Here is a 9,004-nt window from a genome sequence, read left to right on the forward strand (position 1 = left end):
CGAGTCAATGTTTGAAGTGACTGGAGAATTAGCCTCTCTGAATAGGCTGCATGAAACAGGTGAGAATATTTTTGAAGAAGTTGAGAAAACACTAATTCAATACACCTGAAGGGATATCAGCTGTGCTGTGTTACAACTTATGGAAGTAGAAACAGGTTTAGTTTGATAGATTCACACTTGTGAAAATGTATGTCTGGAAAGGTCTTTATTTCTCTCTCATATCTAAAGGAGCACTTTGCTGGATACATTATGCTTGGCTGGTAGTTCCTTTCATTTAATAGTTTGAATATTTGATTCCACTCTTTTCTGGTTGTAAGGTTTGTGCTGAGAAGTCCAACAATAATCTAATGGGTTTTCCTTTATAGGTTATCATCTTCTTTTCCCTGGCTGCTCTGAGAATTCTCTTTGTTATTGATTTTTGATAATTTTAATATAACGTGTTTTGGAGAAGGTCTTTTTAGGTTGAGATAATTGGGTGTTCTGTTGACTTCTTGAATTCCAAGCTCCAGCTCATTCCTTAGATTTGGGAAATTCTTGTCAACTATTTGTCTGAAAATGCTTTCTAATCCCTGCTCCTTTTCCTCCCCTTTGAGAATGCCCATATTCTCATCTTTCCTCTCCTGATGGTATCAGCTAGTTCTTGAATTTCTCTTTCACTATTTTTCATACTTCGGTTTCTCTCTTCTTCCTTCTGATTTATTTCTAGATTTCTATTTTTGATATCACTGATCCTTTCTTCCATTTGGTCAACTCCATTTCCCAATCTTGCTATTCATTTTTCAACTCTTGCAATGTGTTTTTTTATCTCCAGAAGACCTATTCTGTTCTTTTTGAGGGTTCCAATCTCCTTGCTCTGCTCAGCTAATTGGTTCTTTTGAATTCTTGAAATTGTTGATATGTCTCGTTTCAGAACGCACTGAGTTTTTTCAGAAGTACCACCCTGAATGTCATTTAAGTTGTATATTTCTATGTCTGTAAGCTTATTTTCTGGAGATTTTTCTCTTTCTTTCTGAGATGCCTTGTCACCTTGGTTGTTCATGATGTTTAATGGACTATTTCTCCACCTGGGCATTAATGGAAGTGTTTTCTGCATTTTTTCCAGAAAGATTTATTATATAAAGATATTCCTTTAGCCTGCTGCAAAGAAGGCGCTTTTCTTTTGGTCTCCAGTAGATGGCGTCTAAGCCTCTTGGCTCCCTGTGGTAGTTGCTTATGCACAGATCCCATTTTCAGAAGTGCTGGTGTGTAGTTTGGGTGTTTTTTGTTGAATTTTAGATGTTCAGCTTATTGTTGTTTCAAGGGGAGAGATCTCGGGACGTCTTTCACACTTCCATGTTTCTGATGTCACTCTTTATTTGTTGGGATATAAACCTTTAACATCATTTGATATGAGCTTTGTTTTTTATTTTCTTCATGCAAATTTAATTATGTACCTAACCAAAAGTCTCTTGCTTTTATCTGGAAGTAAAAAGTAAATAAATAAAGAGCAAATATGTATTTATTTTATTACTATTATTATAAAATGATGATATTTGAATTGCCTACTAAAATTCACTCAGACTGCTCATTTTGCAGAAAACATAGTTTGCCACAGGGACTGGCTCATTTTTTGGCTATAGCAGGCACATAAACTTGGGCAAGATTCTGAATAAAGTAGGGAGATTACAGGGGAACCTGAGTTGAATGAGTCCATTTTCTTTGATGTATAGTAGAAAAATGCACCCATTCCAAACATTCTGAAAAATCAATAAGCAAATGATTCTCACTTTATTAATGAAACCACATGCATTTCATATGCATATGTGCTGACTATTGAAGATTCTGATTTTGTAATAATTCAGTATTTTTGAAAAGATAAATATACATAAAGGAGAGTATCTACACAAATGATCATGATTGTTATTTGCATTTACTCTAATTGACATTTAAAATTTAATCCCAACAATTACATTTTTTTTAAAAAAAATTATTTTTAAATGGGCAAAGGATCTGAATAGGCATTTCTCCAAAGGAGATATACAAATAACCAACAGTTACATGAAAAGATATTTAATTATCTGGAAAAGGCAAAACAAAAGCACAATGAGAAACTCACTAGAAGGCTAATATAAAAAAGACAGATAATAACGAGTGTTAGCAAAGATGAGGAGAAATTTGGAAGCCTCGTATATTGCTGGTTGGATTATAAAATAATATAGCCACTTTGGAAAAGAGTCTAGCAATTTCTTCAAATATCGCACATAGAGTTACTATGTGATTCATCAATTCTACAACTAGGCATATACTCAAGAGACATGAAAACATACATCCACACAAAACTTGTACATGAATGTTCATTATAGCATTACCTATATAGCTAAAAGGTGGAAACAGCCCAAATGCCCATAAATTAATGAATGAATAAACAAAATATGACAAAATATGACATATAGAGGAATACTATTCTACAATAAAAAGGAATAATGTACCGATACATGCAACAACATAGATGGACCTTGAAAACATTATGCTAAGTGAAAGAAGCTAGACACAAGAGGCCACATATTGTATGATTCTATTTATATGAAATTTCTGGAATAGGCAAATCTATAAAGACAAGAAGTAGATTAGTGTTTGCCAGAGGCTGGGTGGTGGGAGTGGTGGGGCATAGAGAATGACTACTCATGGATGCAAACTTGTAGTTTCCTTTAGAGATAATGAAAATATCCCCAAATGAGATAGTGGTTACAATTGCACAACTCTGTTAATATACTAAAAAATTACTAACTATGTGCATTAAATAAGAGAATTTTACAGTATATGAATTATATCTCAATAAATCTATTAAAATTAATTCCTAGAGAATGAAATGTAGTCAAGCATAGCAGTATTAACAGTGATCCTGATTTTTTTCCTAGATGAAGAGATAAAGCACCAGCATGATTTTGACACAGCTTTTCCAAGATTTGTGTAATATTTGCTTGTTGTTTATCATTTTTATGAAAAATGCAAAATTCTGAAATACTACATGTTGTGAAATCAGAAACAGGAGAAGTCAGCTTAAAAGCTTCTCTGATTATGATGGTTAAGTTAGAAATAAAATTACAAAAATCATAGAATATTAAACATTGAATTTATGCCAAAAAGTATGTCATCATAAAATGCTGAAGATATTCGAATTAGCAACACACACGCGCGCACACACACACACACACACACACACACACACACCTAAATGTATTTTGGCTATCCAAACACCAGCCTAACCACAGCCAACTATTTTCAACTCCTGACATAGGTATAAATATAGGTTCTGTCTATGATTGTGAAAATTCACTTTGACTGTCAAAAAATTATCAATTTACATTACCAACTTGAAATTATTTAAGTTTGCAAACCAAAAATTAGCTGGTATGTTTAAGAGACTTGCTTAAGATCATACAGCTAAAAACAAAACTCCAGTCTCTAGATTTCATTTTCCTTGCTCTTTCCCTTAAATTTTGTCACCATAATTTATCATTTCAGAGCTATAAAGTGTTGTTAAAATAGTCTATTTTGAAGTGTGCTGCAACTTACAGTTTTTTTGGAACAATAAAAAAGGAATTATTTAACATGGTGTTTCACTCATCAATACCGATTTTTATTAATGCTTGATGTTTCGAAGCTACTTTTAAGCAACATCTACCATCTGCCACTCAAAAGAAACAGTTATCATGTCCACACAACTCTCTCATAAGAAAATGTTTTTCCAAAAAGATGTGAGAACCTTATTTCCCACCTCTCATATTCTTCCATGTATTCTATCTTAGTCTTAGAAATTTTGAAATAACATGCATACAAAAAATCAAAGAGGAAAAACCCACTTCTCTCTTTATTTCAGCCTTTCACATTATATAGCACGTGTTATACATTAAGTACATGTGGGTTAAACAACCATGATAATAGTTTATTATATGACTATGTGGAAATTAAGATTGTAAACTACGGAAATGGTCTTTCACAATGAGATACCCAAGTCTTTCAATCTATGTTGGATCACAGTTTCCTAATTTGACAACCAACCTCCATGCAGACAAGTTATCCTCCTGTTGGCATGAGTCTTGTCTTTCTCCTTGACACATGCCTACACTACAACCAATGCCCACTGAAGTGGCAAGACTGATCGAACTCCTTACAATTCAAAGAACTCACCTGACTCAGGGTTATACATGACAGTTATCATGTAACTTCATAATAGAAACTATGAGTTAAGTATTCAATTTGGAATATAAATATAAAGATGTTTGAATGCAAAACTGAATAAAAGTTTATCAAAATAAAGAATTTATGAACCAGTTTTGGTTCACAATTATTGGAAGGAAAACAAATAGTTTATCAAATATTATTTACATGCCAAGTGACTTAAATGGAATGTTCTATTTAATCTTTATAGTGTATTCAATCTGTACTACAGATGAAGAAATAGAGATTCAAGCAGTTTTAATAACTGCTCAAGAGCATATGGTATTTACCTTTTTAAATAAGTCTGACTGATTTTGTCATTTCTATAATACCATATTATACAACTAGATTTCCTCAAACTTTGACAAGTACAAAAATACAAAAATTTTGAGACCATTTCACGGTAACTTATTAAAAGTAAAGTAAATGATGTAATCACTTAAGAATGGAAAAGATTGTTAAAGGGAAAAGAAATTAGTAAAATGTGTTGGTTTATCTGAAATGAAATGCTTTTTATGTCCTCAGAGTTAGTTCTATTATTCAAAATTAAGTGTATTATCTGTTTGCTTCTCAGAGAAGGATGTAAGCCTTCCAAAATTAAAGGCAAAAGACTAAAACATCTTGATGTTACAAAACATCTTGATTCCATAGCTGGTTCCTACTATTTGATGTAATTCATATTTTGACCCTGATACTTTCACATTTATCATAAGAATACAAAACTATAATCAAAATTATCTCAAAATTGAGACATTTTCATTAAAAATACTGTCTTCTCCCCTTATCTGCAATTGTTTCATGGTTTTAGTTACCCACAGTCAACTATGATCCAAAAATATTAAATAAAAAATTCCAGAAATAAACAATTTATAAGTTTTAAATTTCATGCTATTCCAAGTAGCATGATGAAATATTGCACCATACTTCTCCATCCTGCAGAGGATGTAAACCATCGCTTTGTGCAGCATCTCTATGCTGTATACTCTACCTGCCCATTAGTCACTTAACAGACATCTTTATCAGATTGACTGTCATGGTATCGCAGTGCTTGTGTTCAAGTAACCTTTTACTATATTTTAATAATGGCCCTAAAGTGCAAGAGTGATCAAAGTTCACTAAGTCTATCTTATGTCAATGTGCAATGTTTTGTCTATAGTTGTTCACATAACTAAACACAATTATTCAAGATCTTAAACATTTAAACTTTGTTAGAAATATTTAATTTTGTCAGTATTTTACAAAATAAATCTTACCATGTAAAGTTTCACCTGTTTTCAATATTATTTTGTGCTAATTATTTCCAGCAAGTGTAATGTTTGTATTATTGCTGTTTTCAATATTTTGAAGCTATATGATTCTTCAACCATATTTGTACTTATATCCAATTTATCACTGTCAGTTTGGGGGTTTGTTGATTACTTCAATCATAACATTTACTAGTAAATAGATAAAATTTTAAATGTAGTTATTATCATGTTTTCGTGATAGACATTTCAATTTTTTTCTAAATGACTATCATTTAGTTTGATAATAGAAAATATTCTTCTGAATTCAAGAAAAAGAAAGCTTACAGCTTTAATAATAGGAATGCTATTTTCAAGAAATGTTACAAACACCAGCATTACTTGATCTATTACGCAAGACCGATTTTTCGGTTAAATAAAATAATAAGCATTAATTTTGCTTGACTTTAGTAGAAATGTAAATCCTATATCTATCTAAATCATGTACATTTTTATTGTGGTAAAATATACATAACATGAAATTTACTATTTTAACCAATTTTGATCGTACAATTTAAAAAGATTAACATTTACGATATTGACTAGCAGTCTCCACAATCCATTTCCAGAACTTTCTCATCATTTCAGACAGGTGCTCTGTACCTATTGAACAGGTACCTTTAAATAGGTACTCATCATTTCTCTCCCTTCCAACAGCCTCAGGTAACCTCTATTCTACTTTTTTTTTTTTCCCTCAAAAAAGTCCAATATTTACACAGGAAAAAAGTACAAAATTCCCCCAAAGTTCTTCAGTATTTTTTTCAGTTTTTTTAAATTACAAAGTAATAAAAAGCTTTGCTCTTTAATTTTAAAAAGAAAGAAAGAAAAATTTTTTTAAAAAGGGAGGGGGAAACAGAGGTAAATAAATTAGGAAATACAAACAAAAATAAAGTAAAAAACAGGTGTTAACTGGGAGGGATGGATGAATCTCTGGTACCCACCCCTGACCCAGGCTCCTCCCAGCAGCCAGATGCAGGGAGGGACAGCCCCAGGGGGAGTATCAAAACCGGGAATTCATTTATGACCCAGGAGCCAGATGCTTTCTGGGAGCAGTCTGCAGGATTCTGCCCTAAGGCCAGAATAGGAGGATAGCTGCCACAGGCTGATGACAGCCTGAGGGGTCAATGGTGGCAAGGACCCTCTGTGCCCTTCTTGATGGACATGAAGGTCCCCGTCCATCCCATACCTTGTCAGGAATGAGAACAGAAATTCAGCCTGGCAGATGGCGCCAGTCCCTGCTGTCCTGGGAGATACAGGTCACATACATACACACACGCACACAAGGAATCTCGGCTCCCATCACCTCACCACCCACTCCTCAAGGTCTTTTTGAAAAGGCAAGAGGGACCCAAACGCTCAGGGGGACACTAGAAAAAGCCCACACAGAAAGTCAGCCACCTTCATCTCAGGGGATTGGGAGCTGTGCGTGTCTCCTGTGGTTCTGACGCTCAAGAACCTGGTGGGACCTGTCTCCAACGAACCAAACCATCAAACCATTCCCCGAGCTACTCAAGCCACCTCCTGATGGCACTGGAGGACCCTCAAGGCTGAGATATTCCCCTCCCAGCCAGTGTCAGCTGGGTCAGGGCCTTGGCGTCTGGCACACGTAGCCCCATGTCTGGGAAGCCTTTGGCAGCCTGAAGGTTGTGGGCAGCAGGAAACGCAAAGGGATAATAATCCCCGGTGCTGAGGGCATCCCATCTTCTTGCAGTTGGGAAAAAAAAAATCAAAGAAAAAAAAATCCATTGTCAGTTTTGTGCTGGGTTTTCTTCTCTTTTTTGTTCTTTTGAGTGGTTTTCTTCCCCCTCTTTTTGTTGTTATTGTTTTGTTTTGGTTTTGTTTTGTTTTGTTTTGTTTTGTTTTTTTAAAGAAAATACAGTGAAGACACTAAGCAAATACTGGTCCACGCTCGTCTCTGAGGCTGAAATCCGGGAGACCTCCGGGTAAGGTCGGAGGGCAAAACATTGCCGGGAGCTCCCCTGTGTAGCCTCTTACTCACCTTCCTCTCTTTGTCGATCCGTGAGATCGCTCTGGGAGAAGTATTGCCAGCTAGCTGGATGCAGAAGGCTGGAGTAGAAGCCACAGGCTCGACAGCACTGTGGAGCCGGCTGGCAGTGGCCCCCGTGGACCGGCGGAGGGGCAGGGCTCGGGTCGTGGACACTTGGAGCTGCCCCATCCTCTCCTCGCTCTTGTGCTATCGCCACTCCCTGTCCACGTTCTCGGGATTCCCGGCTGCACCGAATTTGAGTATGTTCCAATTGAAGACGTAGTCGTAGGAGAATCCCTGCAGGTGGAAGAGGTTGCGGAAGAGCAGGCGCAGGTACGAATGAATAGTCGGGCTTGTCATCGAACAGAAGGGAGCGGCTGAAGCTGAGGTATGTTGAGAACTCAGAGGGGCAGCCTTTCAGAGGACCTCGGTGGGCGTTGACATTTTCTCACTTATCTGCTCATACATCGGGCTCTTGGTGGCCTCTTTGAGGCCCTGCCAGGGCAGCAAGCCCAGGTTGAAGTACATGAGCACATAGCCCAGACTCTCCAGGTCGTCAAGAGGGCTTTGATCAATGTCCAGGTGGGTGTTTATGGAGGCGTAGCGGGCCAGTCAAGTTCTTGTTTTCCCAGTAGGGAATGTGCTGGTGGGTGCAGGCGTACCGGTACTTCTTTGCCAGGCTGAAGTCGATGATGTACACCAGATCTCCCTTCTTCCCCAGCCCCATGAGAAAGTTGTTGGGCTTGATATCCCAGTGTATGAAGTTCTCGGAGTGGATGTACTCAATGTGGCTGATCATCTGGTCAGCCAGGAACAGTACTGTCTTGAGGCTGAACTTGCGGGAGCAGAAGTTGAAGAGGTCCTCTAGGCTGGGTCCCAGCAGCTCCAAGACCAGATTCTCAGCCCAGCAACACTTGATGGATGGGATTCCCACTACCCCGCTACATCATCTTGTAGAACTTGCTCTCGATGTGCAACTGGGGGTGTGCTCCATTTTCACACATTGGAGCTTGATGGCAACTTCTTCACCAGAAACGATGCTGGCACCCAGGTAGATATCTCCAAAGGACCCACTCTTGATCACAAAATATTTGTCTTTTTGTGTTTGGCTTACTACACTTAGAACAATATTCTCAAGGTTCATACATGTAATATGTCAAAATTTCATTTCTTTTTAAGGCTGAATGATATTCCCTTTTATTTGTATGTCACATTTTGTTTATCTATTCATTTTTTGATGGACATTTGAGTTGTTTTCACCTTTTCAATAATGTGAATAATGCTACTATGAATCATGGTATACAAGTATCTGTTTGAATCAGTGCTTTCAATTCTTGGGGATATATACTTGAAAGTAAAATTGTTGGATCATATTATAGTAGCTTTTTGAGGAACTGCCAAACTATTTTCCACAGCAGCTGCACCTTTTTTAAATGCACAAGGAATTAGGGTGATGTCAGAACCATGGCAGCCAGAAGGAGCTCCCATGATCTCTCCCTTTGAAATTACAATGAGTTGAACACCTACAATCCAA

The 9,004-nt window shown here is 36.8% G+C and overlaps 1 pseudogene; it reads right to left on the reverse strand.

The window, feature by feature from the left end:
* Nucleotides 1-7,024: 7,024 nt before the first annotated feature.
* On the reverse strand, nucleotides 7,025-8,614 carry LOC105304698 (annotated as a pseudogene).
* Nucleotides 8,615-9,004: the final 390 nt, after the last annotated feature.

The sequence above is a fragment of the Pteropus vampyrus genome, unplaced genomic scaffold (assembly GCF_000151845.1).
Source record: "Pteropus vampyrus isolate Shadow unplaced genomic scaffold, Pvam_2.0 Scaffold349, whole genome shotgun sequence".
Lineage (NCBI taxonomy): Eukaryota > Metazoa > Chordata > Mammalia > Chiroptera > Pteropodidae > Pteropus > Pteropus vampyrus.